This window comes from Eurosta solidaginis, chromosome 5, assembly GCF_040869045.1.
Source record: "Eurosta solidaginis isolate ZX-2024a chromosome 5, ASM4086904v1, whole genome shotgun sequence".
NCBI lineage: Eukaryota > Metazoa > Arthropoda > Insecta > Diptera > Tephritidae > Eurosta > Eurosta solidaginis.
This window is the reverse complement of record NC_090323.1, coordinates 3,157,714-3,169,857: the sequence shown is the minus strand read 5'-3', so window position 1 is coordinate 3,169,857 and position 12,144 is coordinate 3,157,714. Positions and strand designations below refer to the sequence as shown.

The 12,144-nt window shown below is 36.8% G+C and overlaps 1 protein-coding gene across 5 annotated transcripts in view; it reads left to right on the top strand.

The window, feature by feature from the left end:
- Positions 1 to 12,144, top strand: part of LOC137254472 (ankyrin repeat and BTB/POZ domain-containing protein 2) — a 173,463-nt gene that overhangs the window by 136,614 nt on the left and 24,705 nt on the right. Inside the window, exon 1 of one of the 5 annotated variants that reach the window (XM_067792163.1) lies at positions 8,914 to 8,944. The exons of the other annotated variants lie outside the window; for them this stretch is intronic. The gene's annotated coding sequence lies outside the window, so the exon portion shown is untranslated. Of the gene's footprint in view, positions 1 to 8,913; positions 8,945 to 12,144 lie in introns of those variants that run through there. 5 annotated transcript variants of the gene reach the window in all.

Sequence of the window (12,144 nt, the reverse complement as noted above, 5' to 3'; positions counted from 1 at the left end):
TCCGCCTCTTTTTTGCCCAAAGTAACTTTGATATTCATGCCCTTCCATGCAACCAACTTGATGTCTGTCAGCTCAGCATATTTGCTTTCCACCATGCAACCGCTAAGGCAGAACTAATTTAATAATTATAGCCACGGGGATAATTAGATAAATTCCAGCAAAGTGAAATATTCTATTGAGATGAAGAAGAGCAAAAGCGTTAAGAAGCAGAAATGACTTGGCGGTGGAAAAAGTGCTCTAATCTCAAAGTATCCATAGCAAGTTATTTATATGTGACCCACTTTTTTTTGTTTGATTCCCTAACAACAATTAGTCAGCTATTTTTTTTATCGTTTAGTAAGTAGCCTAACCTCATTAGTTTAAGCTGGAAGTGTATAAAAAAAGTTTGTAACCATGAAAAATTAGTTAGAATGTGTTTGTTCATTATGGCATATTAGCTGGTTTGTTTTAATTAATATTTTACGAATAATGACAGAGCTTAATATTGCGATTATTTGCTGCTTAATCAAACTAGGAGAAGTAAAAATATTGCTAGATCTTATAAAAGTTAGGGCTGCAAAGGTTCTTTGCGCCTTGTTCATTGTCCAACAGGGTGGATGATTAGTGCAAATGGGGGCTTGAGCTAACGGTTTCGTCTCGAACAGAAGCAAGAATTATAAGCTCGAAAAATCGTGAACTACGCTTCTCGCAAGATTCTCGAATCTCAAGATACTCATAAAGACCGCGAGCTTCCCGACATTCAATTAAGTCGTTGCATTGGTAGTGTTGTATGTAGAACTTACGAGTTCTGCTCGAAATTCTCGCTCGTGGTCGAGAAGAAATCCTAAGCTCTGTACAATACTGCCAATGTAGCCATTAAATTGAATATCGAGAATCTTGCGGTCTTTACAAGTTATTCAAGGTTCGAGAATCTGGCGAGAAACCGATATTCGCAAAAAATCTCTTCTGGAGCAAACTCGATTATTGGAGCGATGAATTTGAAGACAAACCGGTTAGGGCATTGTGCCATATTCAGGGTGATTTTCCATGCTTATTTGTTTTTTTTAAGCTGTTTTTTATATAAAGTTCATAGCTACAGATTAGGTCCAGGTCAAAAATAGATGTATGTGTATATTTGCGTTATAAAATTATCTTATCTGCAGGTACCTACCCTCTGATTGTTTGCTTGTGAGCATTCGAAAATGGGGTGGTTTACACGGAAGTTTTCAAAGCGTTTATCATTAAAGGGATAATGAGATGCTAAACTTGGCTTCTTTGGTACGATAGTATATGTAGGCTACTTCGGAACAGCTAGATAAATGAAACTTGGACGAATTAACACCCACATGTAGGAAAGTTATTCATTCATTTTCCTGCGCAATCGCAACGATCTCATATACTAAGTGCTGAAAAACTGAGGCTGCTCAAGTAACAAAAAAAGTAGTCTACGTAATCTGCGATTCGTGAGCATGTCACCAAGTCGAATTACCTAGCAAAATAGTATATTAGCGATTCTTAAAAAATAGACACGCATAACATCTTTTCAAATTTCAAAGCAGTTTTCAGTAGCGCGAAACAAAGCTCCTGCGTCCTGCGGTCTCCAGGGTTTCGCTGAAAGGGCTTTGTTAAATGGCATTGAGTCCACCAACAGCTCTGTCAGAATTGGGAAAAACTTCATCGAATCATTCAAAATCACACGAGGATTAAGGCAAGACGACTCTCTGTCATTAGATTCCTTAATCGGATCATAAGTGCTAAGAATTGGAAAACACACGCTGAATAGGACCAGTTTTTTGATGGGTAGCAATACCTAAACTCAAAAGCCTACATGCTGCTCTTGTGCGACTAACTTTTTCGCTGCATCATGCGATCATTGAGCTTTTTGAAATAACAAAAGACAACAAAAAAAGGCAGACAACTTATTTGGAAGGCAAGAGAAACCTTTGAATATTATGAATTACTTAAAAAAAGTAAATGAAAAATTGCTGACAAATAATGAATGGCGGCAAAAGTAACAAGCGATACAACAACAATGACAATCGTTTTCGTAGCCATGCACAAAAAGTAACAATGAAGTTATAACATGTAACATGTAAGCATTAGATTTATAGCAGCGAGTATGACATGATAGCCAAGACTGTACCTATAATCGTTATAAGGGCCGCATTAAAGTAACGATTATGAATAACAACAATAACAACGAAAACTTGTCGGAATGAGAATGTGTTTTTGCGGACGCTGGAAATCATGTTTGACATGCAACATAAGCATGCGTGCGCGTATTGAGTACTCACTTACATGCGGCATGCGGGCTTGTGGAAAATAAACCCACCAAAAAATGCAGTAAGCAGTTATGAGCAATAAAAAGGCAACAGCATTACTGATTACTACGTTTATATTAAAGGCTTTATTTCAACAACCAACCAGCATTTGAAATAAGGGAGTCTCTCCGAGAGAGAAAGATAACTATAGAGGGATAGAAACAAGGCGAATCCATACCAGGTGGTGGCAAAGCGAATTCAACCAATTCGCCGTTTAGAAGAATGTCAAGTTAATGGAAAATTTTAATGGATTTCGACTAACTGACATATTAAAGTACAAGGCGCTGTATGGAAAATAATCAAGAAGAAGCAATCAGCTGTTGGGTTAACAACACCTGTACCGAATTCCCCTTGGAGAGAACACTGCATTATGCCTAGCTAATGGCGTCAATAAATTTAAAATTTAATAAAAGCCTCAAACAAAGTTCACACTTGATTGATTTCGACCTCAATCTTAATATAAACATAAATTAACTACAAGCTCAGTAATTTAGTCTTGTTTAATCTGGTCTGATAATGAGAATGAAACTTCTCAATCTCTAGAACATATTTTGATTGGCGCTCATTTTTAGTCACCATTGTTGTAATATAATGTGCGAAATTGTATAGTTTATGAATTGCAGGGCTTTTGAAACAAAGTCATTTCAGCTGTAGTTTGAAGAACTTTTATGATAAAATGAAGCTATCTTTGTATAAACTTACATTTTTTGGTGGGTTGTTTGGTGTATCTGGTAGTGTAGTGAGTATACATGTCGATTGGCGCTAAAACATGAGCATAAACATTTTGCAAAATGCGTTAGATTATATATAGCTTTTTGCCAAACGGTAAGTTCACAAAATGCAAGCAATAATAAAAAAATAGTATTTTCTGCAACCAAAAAGTGTACATATATAAGCTGGCAAGTACATTAGGGTAGTTCTTATGAGTAAAATAAACACATTTTTTCAGATTCTGCCCTTTTTATAGTAATTTATTGTTATTGTTGTTGTTACCGGAAGGGTTAAGGTGTCTCGTACAGCGGTTGAAGTTCTGATTACCTAATGACGACCTAATATTTAAAAAGTGAAACTCAACCCACGATGCGACACCTCCTAAACGCAACTAATCAGTGATAGTTTTGACCTTGGTACCTGTTTGAAAGCATGACACTGTTATTGCCATTTATTTGGTTTATAAGGACCATCTAAATGCACATAGGTAGGTCCATATTTCCTTTCTTAAAATCAGTTTCACAAACATCTCACACTTATGTAAAATAACACCTTTTTTAGATATACTCCCATGCTTACTAAGCCCTTGCGCGTTTCAATGAATTACTTTAGTTTAAGATTTTGTTTAATTTTTCTAAAAATTCAATTTTCTTAAGTTTCCAAAATTGTGAAAGAAACTTTAAAATCCATTAAGCTTTCCTTTAAGTCAAAGCATTTTCGTTTTCTAATTCTTCTTCATTGTTCTCATTTACTTCAACACAAAAAATGTGCATTTTCGTTTCACTTTTGCCGCTAATGCACCGGACGGTGGGCGTTTTGGTATTTGTTTTTGGTGTTTACAAAGAACAACATAGTACGGTACTTTCAAACTTCTGTTTAGGCGCATCTAATTGTGTTTACGTTCCACTTAATTTTACTGGCCAAGCTCACATATTACTTTCTCCCTACTTTACTTTAACCAGAATATGCATTGCCTTTGTTTGATGTATTTGTTATAAGAAGTATTCATAAATTAATTATATTTAATTAAAATATTTAGTATAGAAATGCGGAACTTTTCTTTAGTTATGATTCATGAGTATTTAATTTGCTTAGCAATACTTCTGTCACACATTCTCTAGTCCCAATTTGATGGGCGTAGAGTTTTACCACAGGGAGGCAGGTTTTTTGGTTCAACTTTTCTACAGCATTCAATTTTTGAAATTTGTTTCACCTGCTGATGTATTGAGGATGAAAGTGAGATGAAGGGGAAGATATAGGGCATTTGAGAAGAAGAAATGGAAGATGGTAAGGAAGAAAGCAGGGAGGTGGACGAACCATTTTTCAACTGCGGAAAAGCCTTTATTCGTTCGTGGTTATTTTTTGGTGTAAAGTGTGAGGGGATCTTGACCAAACTTAAACACGTCCTATGTACATGGACCTATATTGTTTGGTTCTTGAATTTTTAAAATCAGACACTATAGGGTCTTGAAAGAGAAAACACGCACCCTGGTATTTTTCAAATATGGATGTACAATATGGATATCAAATAAAAGGTGCTGATGAGAGCATTAAAACAAAGGTAAACCCATTTACGAGATATAGACCAAAATTTGGTTCAGAGGTATAATCTATCTTATACATAAAATACCCGTGTCACAGTGTTTGTGATTGAACTATTTCGAAACAGCTGCACCGATTCTCGTGAAATTTTTTGTGAGTATATTTTGCAGGTATGAGAAGCGGATTTTATCTGTTTTTGATACCCGAAATGGTAAGGGTGCTGCCCTTAATTTTTTTTTTTTGTAGAAAGGGTTCTAAGTTTTTATTTTTACATGAAACAGCATTCAAAAATACTTACAACCCTCTAAGACTGGGACTGAAAATAAGGGACGGAGAAAAGTAAAAATATTAGACAATAGGAAGACGAGGGAAGGAGAAAGAGATAGGGTTAAAGTTATACGAATTAAGAGAGATAGGAATAGATGGAGCGAGGGAGAAAAGTAGGGGTGAAAAAGGCTGAGAGAGAGAAAGAGTCTCTGAGAGTAAAAGGTAAAAACTTCTTACAAGTTATGCAGATGGCCAGAACAACGTCTGCCGGATCCGCTAGTAAATTAATAAAAACTTATTACTTTTCTACGGTTTTGTTATGTTTTTTTAGAGTGAAATAAGGGACTTATTGAAAACTTAAACTTATTAAAAAAAGATAACTGTATTTTTCGAGTGAAATAAGAAACACTTTAAAATAACTGTGATTTTTCGAGGGAATTAAAAAACACCAAAAATCAAAGTTATTTTCCGAGCAACATAAAAAACTCAAAAAATATTTTTCTTTTCGAGTTTCATACTAAAACCCAAAAACAATATATATCTAATTTACCCTGTATTATTGGCATTTTTTGATCTAAATTGCTGAAGCAGGCCCTCCCTGAATTCATAAATCGCCATCATCCTGGGCTGAAAATTTTCCTAACGCTTACCTTATAGAACTCACAACAGAAATTTTAATATCTTCACATCTGCAGCTACTTTTTCGCTCAACGAAAATCCAATATTCCCACTCACACCAAAACAGCTAATTTGAACACCTAAATGGCATGCCATAACTGTATTATTAACGCTTAATTTATGTACATGTAGAATTTATGACACCTGCTGGCGCGGCGCACAAATGCGTATACGTAACAATTTTCAAGCGATCTAATAATAGTGATTAATAAGCAGCGCCATCTAGCTGTTAAAATAATTTACAAACTAATTAAATGAATAAATTGCACTTACAAACAACAACAAAACATGGTTTATAGTTGCGAACAAAGCACAGATAACAGTGAATGCAAAAACAAGAAGACACACTTCATTTGGTTACTTCCAACAAGACACGAAACCCGTTGGAAGTCGTCTGGGTAGCAACTCACAGCGCGTAGCTGTGGAGTTTTGATGATGCGAGTGATGATGGTCACCCCATTTTATGCATAAAGTACTTCCTCAGTGGAATATATTAGAATATTTTGAGGCATAAATTTATTTGCATAAAAAATTACTTAATATGTGTGTGCAGCAAAGATTGTAAGACAGAAACAAAAAAAAGCATATAATCAACAACAACAGTAACAATGCCAGCACAGTTTGGAAAACCGTTGCTGCTTCATTTGTCAGCCTTGATGCATTGTGCGCGTGCGCGTAGTTTCTGTAGGTATGTACGTATGTGTTTTTTTACTAATATATTTTTCCTACTTACTACTGTTGCTACTGTCCATCTGATACACACTGCTTGATTGCCGGTTGCACGTTGCACGAGAGTTCATTCATTACAAATTTCAAATTGAGTCGCAACTTACAACTCGATAACAACAGCAAACTGCATTAAATTATTGTTGTTGTTGTTGTTGCCAATACTCTTTGTTGCATTAGGCTACAGCAGTCAATTTTCAGTTAAGATTTTTCCATTGTTTGCAGGCTGATCAAGGCCCAACAGTAGTGTTTAGGCGTAGACAATCGCCTGCCCCCTTTTGCTGCAACGACCAAATCGTCGTGGCTCAGCCCCCACTCAGCCGCAGCATGGAATAAAAACAACAAAAGGAAATGAACTGAAAATACCACTTTTGTTGTGGAAGTATATACAAATATAGATATTAGCGTAGTGGTAGTGTATAAGCATGGGGAACTAGAGATGTAACCAGGAGCTGAGCAATGAAGATCGGATATTTTGAAGAGACGTTAATTTAGAGTCTTAAAAATTTTGATAGACAGGTCTGAAAATACAAATCTTAAGAATTTAAATAGCCGAAACCTCATTCGCGACAGTATAAAAGAAGCTTTAGCATCATCGGTTTAACAAAACCCGAAACATATCATATCTGGTTTCGGAGGAAATTTTAATACAAAATTTGTAATGTAGGTACCGTAAAAAACTGATTTAGAATCCTCCCATACAGAGTTAATTAGAGATTACACTGTCTTAGCTTTTACAAACGCCTTATGTTGTTGGTGCTATTTGAGCGAGAGTTGTAACTAGCAGGAATAATGGGTAGATAAGTGGTGGATGACTAAGTCGACCGTTTAAGGTGATGATGGTCAGTGAATTGTGCCAAAGTTGCCGGTAGAATGGATAATGATAATTCGAATCAGTAACAGCCGAAGTACTAATGAATAGGTGCACGGTGAGGTGGTAGGCACCCAGGTGGTGCCCAGAACGGAAGGTGGCTACCGAATGGTGAACATGAATGAGTGATAAGTGGGCGATTAATTGTGAATAGGAAATGGCGGTTAGGCATCCGGTAAATCTTTATTCACGATGAGTGTTTTGGCACTGACAAAGCTACCAACAAACATAAAACCGGAGCTTAAATCGGAGCGTATTGCCTTCAGATCTGCAAATGTACGTTACTCTTTCGAAGCATTCGGAGAGTGGTTTTTCTGTTAAAATAATCAATCTTTTGACAAGCGCACTTGATTTGCGCCTTTTATTTTTGCCTTCTTGCTCAGGGCGTGCGTAGTGGTTTTGGCAAGAGGCGTGAATATATTTGAGGATATCGAAAGCATTTAACTCCTTGGGGTATATATACTTGGATTTCTTCGGAAAGCAGTGTTACAAATTGTTGAAGCATCAAGCAAACATATTGCTCAAGATGCCGCACGGATCAAGATATTTCGAAGTGGAATCTTGATGTTATGTGAAGAATCACTCTTGTCAATAAATGCTACTTTGGACTAGGTAGGCAATTGAAACGTAAAGCCCTCTCTCTGCAAACGAAAATCACACTCTACAAGTCACATATCGTTCCCGTCCTGCTATATGGTGCAGAAGCATGGACCATGACAACATCAGATGAAACGGCTCTGGGGGTGTTCGAGAGAAAAGTTCTTAGACAAATTTATGGACCGCGTTGATCATGGCACAACCAGATGAAGATTCAATTCAATTTCAAAGAAATATTTTGCATCCAGAACTCGATTTTTTTATTTATAGTGCGACATAGCTCATGTTTCCAAGCTCCGTAAGCCATAGGGGAGTAATAAAATGTGATAAAAGATATCATTATATAAAGGAAGATTTTATTGGTTTGACTGAAGTTAACTAACTTAGCCGAAACAGGTCTAAATTCCCGGAATACAACTGAAAAAAAAAACGTATACTCAGACCCGCACATCACTAACGGATGTAAGCATACCAGCCGGCTGTTAAGTTGGGAGAAAATCGAAACAAAGTAAAGAAACCAAAACGACAATGACAACAACAGCCTGTCCAAGACAACGGTCAGACTCAGCTGTCTAGTTGTCGGCTTGTTACGTTGTCCGTCTTGTCTATTTGCTTAGCTGTAATGTAAACTCGCGCGCTCGTATTAGGCTCGTATGAATGGTTTGTGGCACGCAACTGATGCGGTTCAGCTGCTGCAGCCGCGCTTTGAAAACTTAAACAAGCGAACCGTTGCGGCTGTAAAGTTTCAGTTTCATTTCGGCAAGCGACGCGTACGGACGTAGAAATATTAAAGCGCGTTGGCGTCGTAATAAAATGTGAAAAGTTGAAATTTCATAGCGAATGAAGTGGAGTTTGTAATATTTTATTAAGATGAATTTTTCGCGAAGAAAATATGAAACGGTGAAGGTTTGCGCATACGAATTGATCATCAGTTAATTTTAATTTAACAGTGTAGACTTATTAAAATTCGAATTGCAAAAAATTTATTATTTTATAAAAACTTTTTTTTGTGTACATCAAAATATTAATAATATGGCTCTTATAAGCAAAAAAAAATAAATAATAAATTGGAACAATAAACAGCGCATGCGTTGGAGCACATTCATCTTGCACTTTCAACCAGAACTCTGAAGCTGTAAAATAAAAAAAAAAAAAAACGTCATTGCCTCCAGTCACAATATTTGCATATGTCGCTATCTTAGGACAAACGATCAATCACTTCAACAGCCAAACAGTCAGCATTGGAACTTAAGTAACTAAATGCCTGTGCACTTACAGTACAAATGTAACGCTTGAATAACTTAAAATTTTTGGGTTGAAACTAATTTGCATTTGTTTAAAAATAAAAAATAAAATAAAACATTAACTCAAAAAAAAAAAAAAACAACAGCAACTCGAAAATTTCAGCTTAGCTTAATAAAGTCCGCCTAGCAAAAAAAAAAATAAACTCCAAAATCATAAAATACAAATTTTACATTTCGCCACCCACACTCGCAGCTTACTTACCAATACTTAGGTAGATAAATATTTAGTTACTGCTATTTAATACCCCGCCTCAGCAAGTCCATCGAGCTCCTCCCTCATCAGCAGCCTTAACTTTAAACAAAGCATTTTCTACTTAGTGAAGTTGTTTTAATTTTACTTTTGCTGCTAACAATCCCCGGCAAGAAGTGGCCAACCAACCGGAAACGACGACATAATGGCATACTTAAGGCTCCATTATTGATACTTAGCATAGACTTGACTTGACTTGGCGTAAACTTGGCAACTTAGCCACGATTATACTCCACTTGGCGCATAAAATCTGGCATCATAATCAGCGTTGAAATTTATTTTTAAATAAATGTCAATTTGTATGACAAAATGTCAAAATGAAATGGAAACAAACAAATGGCATCTCAAAATGTAAACGTCACTTAGAACTTGCATAGAAAATCAAAATTCAACAGACTTCTAAATCAAGTTAAGTTTTGAGTAATCAGTAACATGCAATGTTCATTTAACAGAACTGTAAGTGACAGTTCGCAAGCCAAGTCAAGTCTATGTTAAGTATCAGTAATGGAGCCTTTACACACATACTAACATGAGCATTTGCGCATGTGTGCGTATACTTCTTTTACGGGCACATTTCGGAAGTGATTTATGAGTGTAATAAAAAATAATCTTGGTGTGAATTTTGTACAAGAACAAAAGACCAAGCAAAATATATAATAAGAACGAATATTGTAAAAAATGCTAAAAACTAAAACACACTTATATATATGTGTGTGTGGTATAATTAAAATATTGTTATTATCATGTTCTTGTTGAAGTTCTGGAAAGTGAAAAAATTATGTACCGCTTTAAACCGAAAAACAACAAAAACTTGAATTTGATTTTAGTTAGACTTTGTGCTCTTACATTCTTGCCAGTTTTAGTGATGATGACCTCTTAATTTTTCTTTAATTGCCTTAATTACATACATGGAAATAAAAAATAGATTTAACCGTTTTAGCCTTGTAAGATTATTCCTAAATAAACAAGATAGTCACATCATTACAAGATAATTATGTTATCTTGTTTTATATTAAATTTCTTATAAAAATATTGCGTGCAAAGGAACAACAGACTAAAGCCATATCATTCAACATGGCTCATCATAAAAAAACCAGCCATCTCTTTGGTCAGGTTAGGTTATGAGAGCGTACATAGGAACCTCTTACACTTCCGCTCGCAGATATATTTGTCCACTGTGCATCAGTGAATACCAGGTGATGGCACATTCGCCCAACCAGATTACTGCCTAGTAGTCCTTAACGAACTACTTGCTTTTTCCGGTGGCTAAAAGGCCACTAACTAACCTCTACCAGGCTGTCGAAAAACATTGCTGAGTCGCCTTACATGCAGTTATGGACATTGGCACGAAAAGTGATTATCAACTCCTCTTTCTGCACATGTTTTTGTTGTTGTTGTAGCGATAAGGTTTCTCCCCGAAGGCTTAGGGGAGTGTTATCGATGTGATGGCCCTTTCCCGGAAACAGATTCGGCACGCTCCGGTAACACAACATCATTAAGGTGATAGCTTTTGTAAGAAGCTAGTTCCTTTCCTACTCACACACGGCCATAAGGATTTTGAGATCTCGCAATTGTCCACATCGGTTCACAGCAAGTCTATATCTTAATCTTGTATTCCCCGATTTTTCCCACGAGATAACTCATTTTATAACATTTCCCGGCTATCTCATCTAAAAATGTATTACGTTCAATATTGCTGTGCCCAGCTAGCCAGCTAAGCGAGATATTGAAATGCGTTATATACCTCAGCGAGTATCTACACCTCCGCACGATGTCCGACTTTATCACAGTCGATTCAAATGCCTTAAAGACGGCCTGACTGGCGACAATGATGGTTACATTAGCGTCTGTGACTGACTTGTCCTATAGCAGTCTGGCTACTTCCTCCATGGCGTAGAGCTCCACCTGAAAGACACTGGATGAATCAGAAAGTGTGTACGACTGGCTTAAGTGAGTACAGTCCAGCTCCAGTTTCCTTTTATACTTTCCAGCCGTCATGGTCTTACCATTGCCTAGCCCTTCCTCAGTCAACTATGCTATGTCCTGAACCTGAAAGTCAATTACCGCCATGTTATGGTCGTTGTTGAAAAATAGATCAGCTATGATCCCGTTTAGTCATCTTCTTGCAATGTCATATAAGATCTGTCCATATTTGGTTGGTTTTCACATGTTGGACTCCCTCTGTGGTAGAGCCTCTTCAGCGGGCAAACCACGAGTACTTGTAGATGCATCAAGTAAAAAAATACGTTTAACCCTTGCTGAGTTGTGCTGTTAACTGCATCCGATATTCCCAGACATTGCGCCTTCTCAACCCTCTATTGATTACTCTTTTTTCCAGTGCCTTCCAGCAGACAAAAGCTCCACATATTAGCATCCGATCAAATGAGTGCGTTTTACATGCCTTTTTTGCTGGGATGGAAGATAATTGCTGCTATCGTAGTAACCATGTGTTCAACCAAACACCACCCCTTTTTAAACCGTTACAGTCACCAGCTCCTAGCAAATACCCTTTTGATGTTGTAGTATGCTGCCAAAATTTAGTTTATCTTACCTCACGTTCCTTTTCCAGCTTAATTTGCGGCCAAGAATCATGCTAAGATTTTTGGGTTCAGAAAAGAGATGTATCGTTGTGCCGTTTAGTCTCTTTAAGTTGAAGGAGTTAATTTTTGTTTTTCTTGGGAGCAAGACAGGTTCCATTTTTTCTTTTAGATTTATCCACAGCCCGTTTTATCCTGTCCATTGCAGAATGCCTCAATGTGCCGTATCCAAGAGCTCGCTAATGATGACGGAACCACTAAGTTTTCGGCACATGCGACTTCCCTCGTTCTTTCTGTCCGGAATATTTCTTTAAATTTCATTAAGTTCACGTGTTCTTAAAAGAGACGATAGCACGCCACC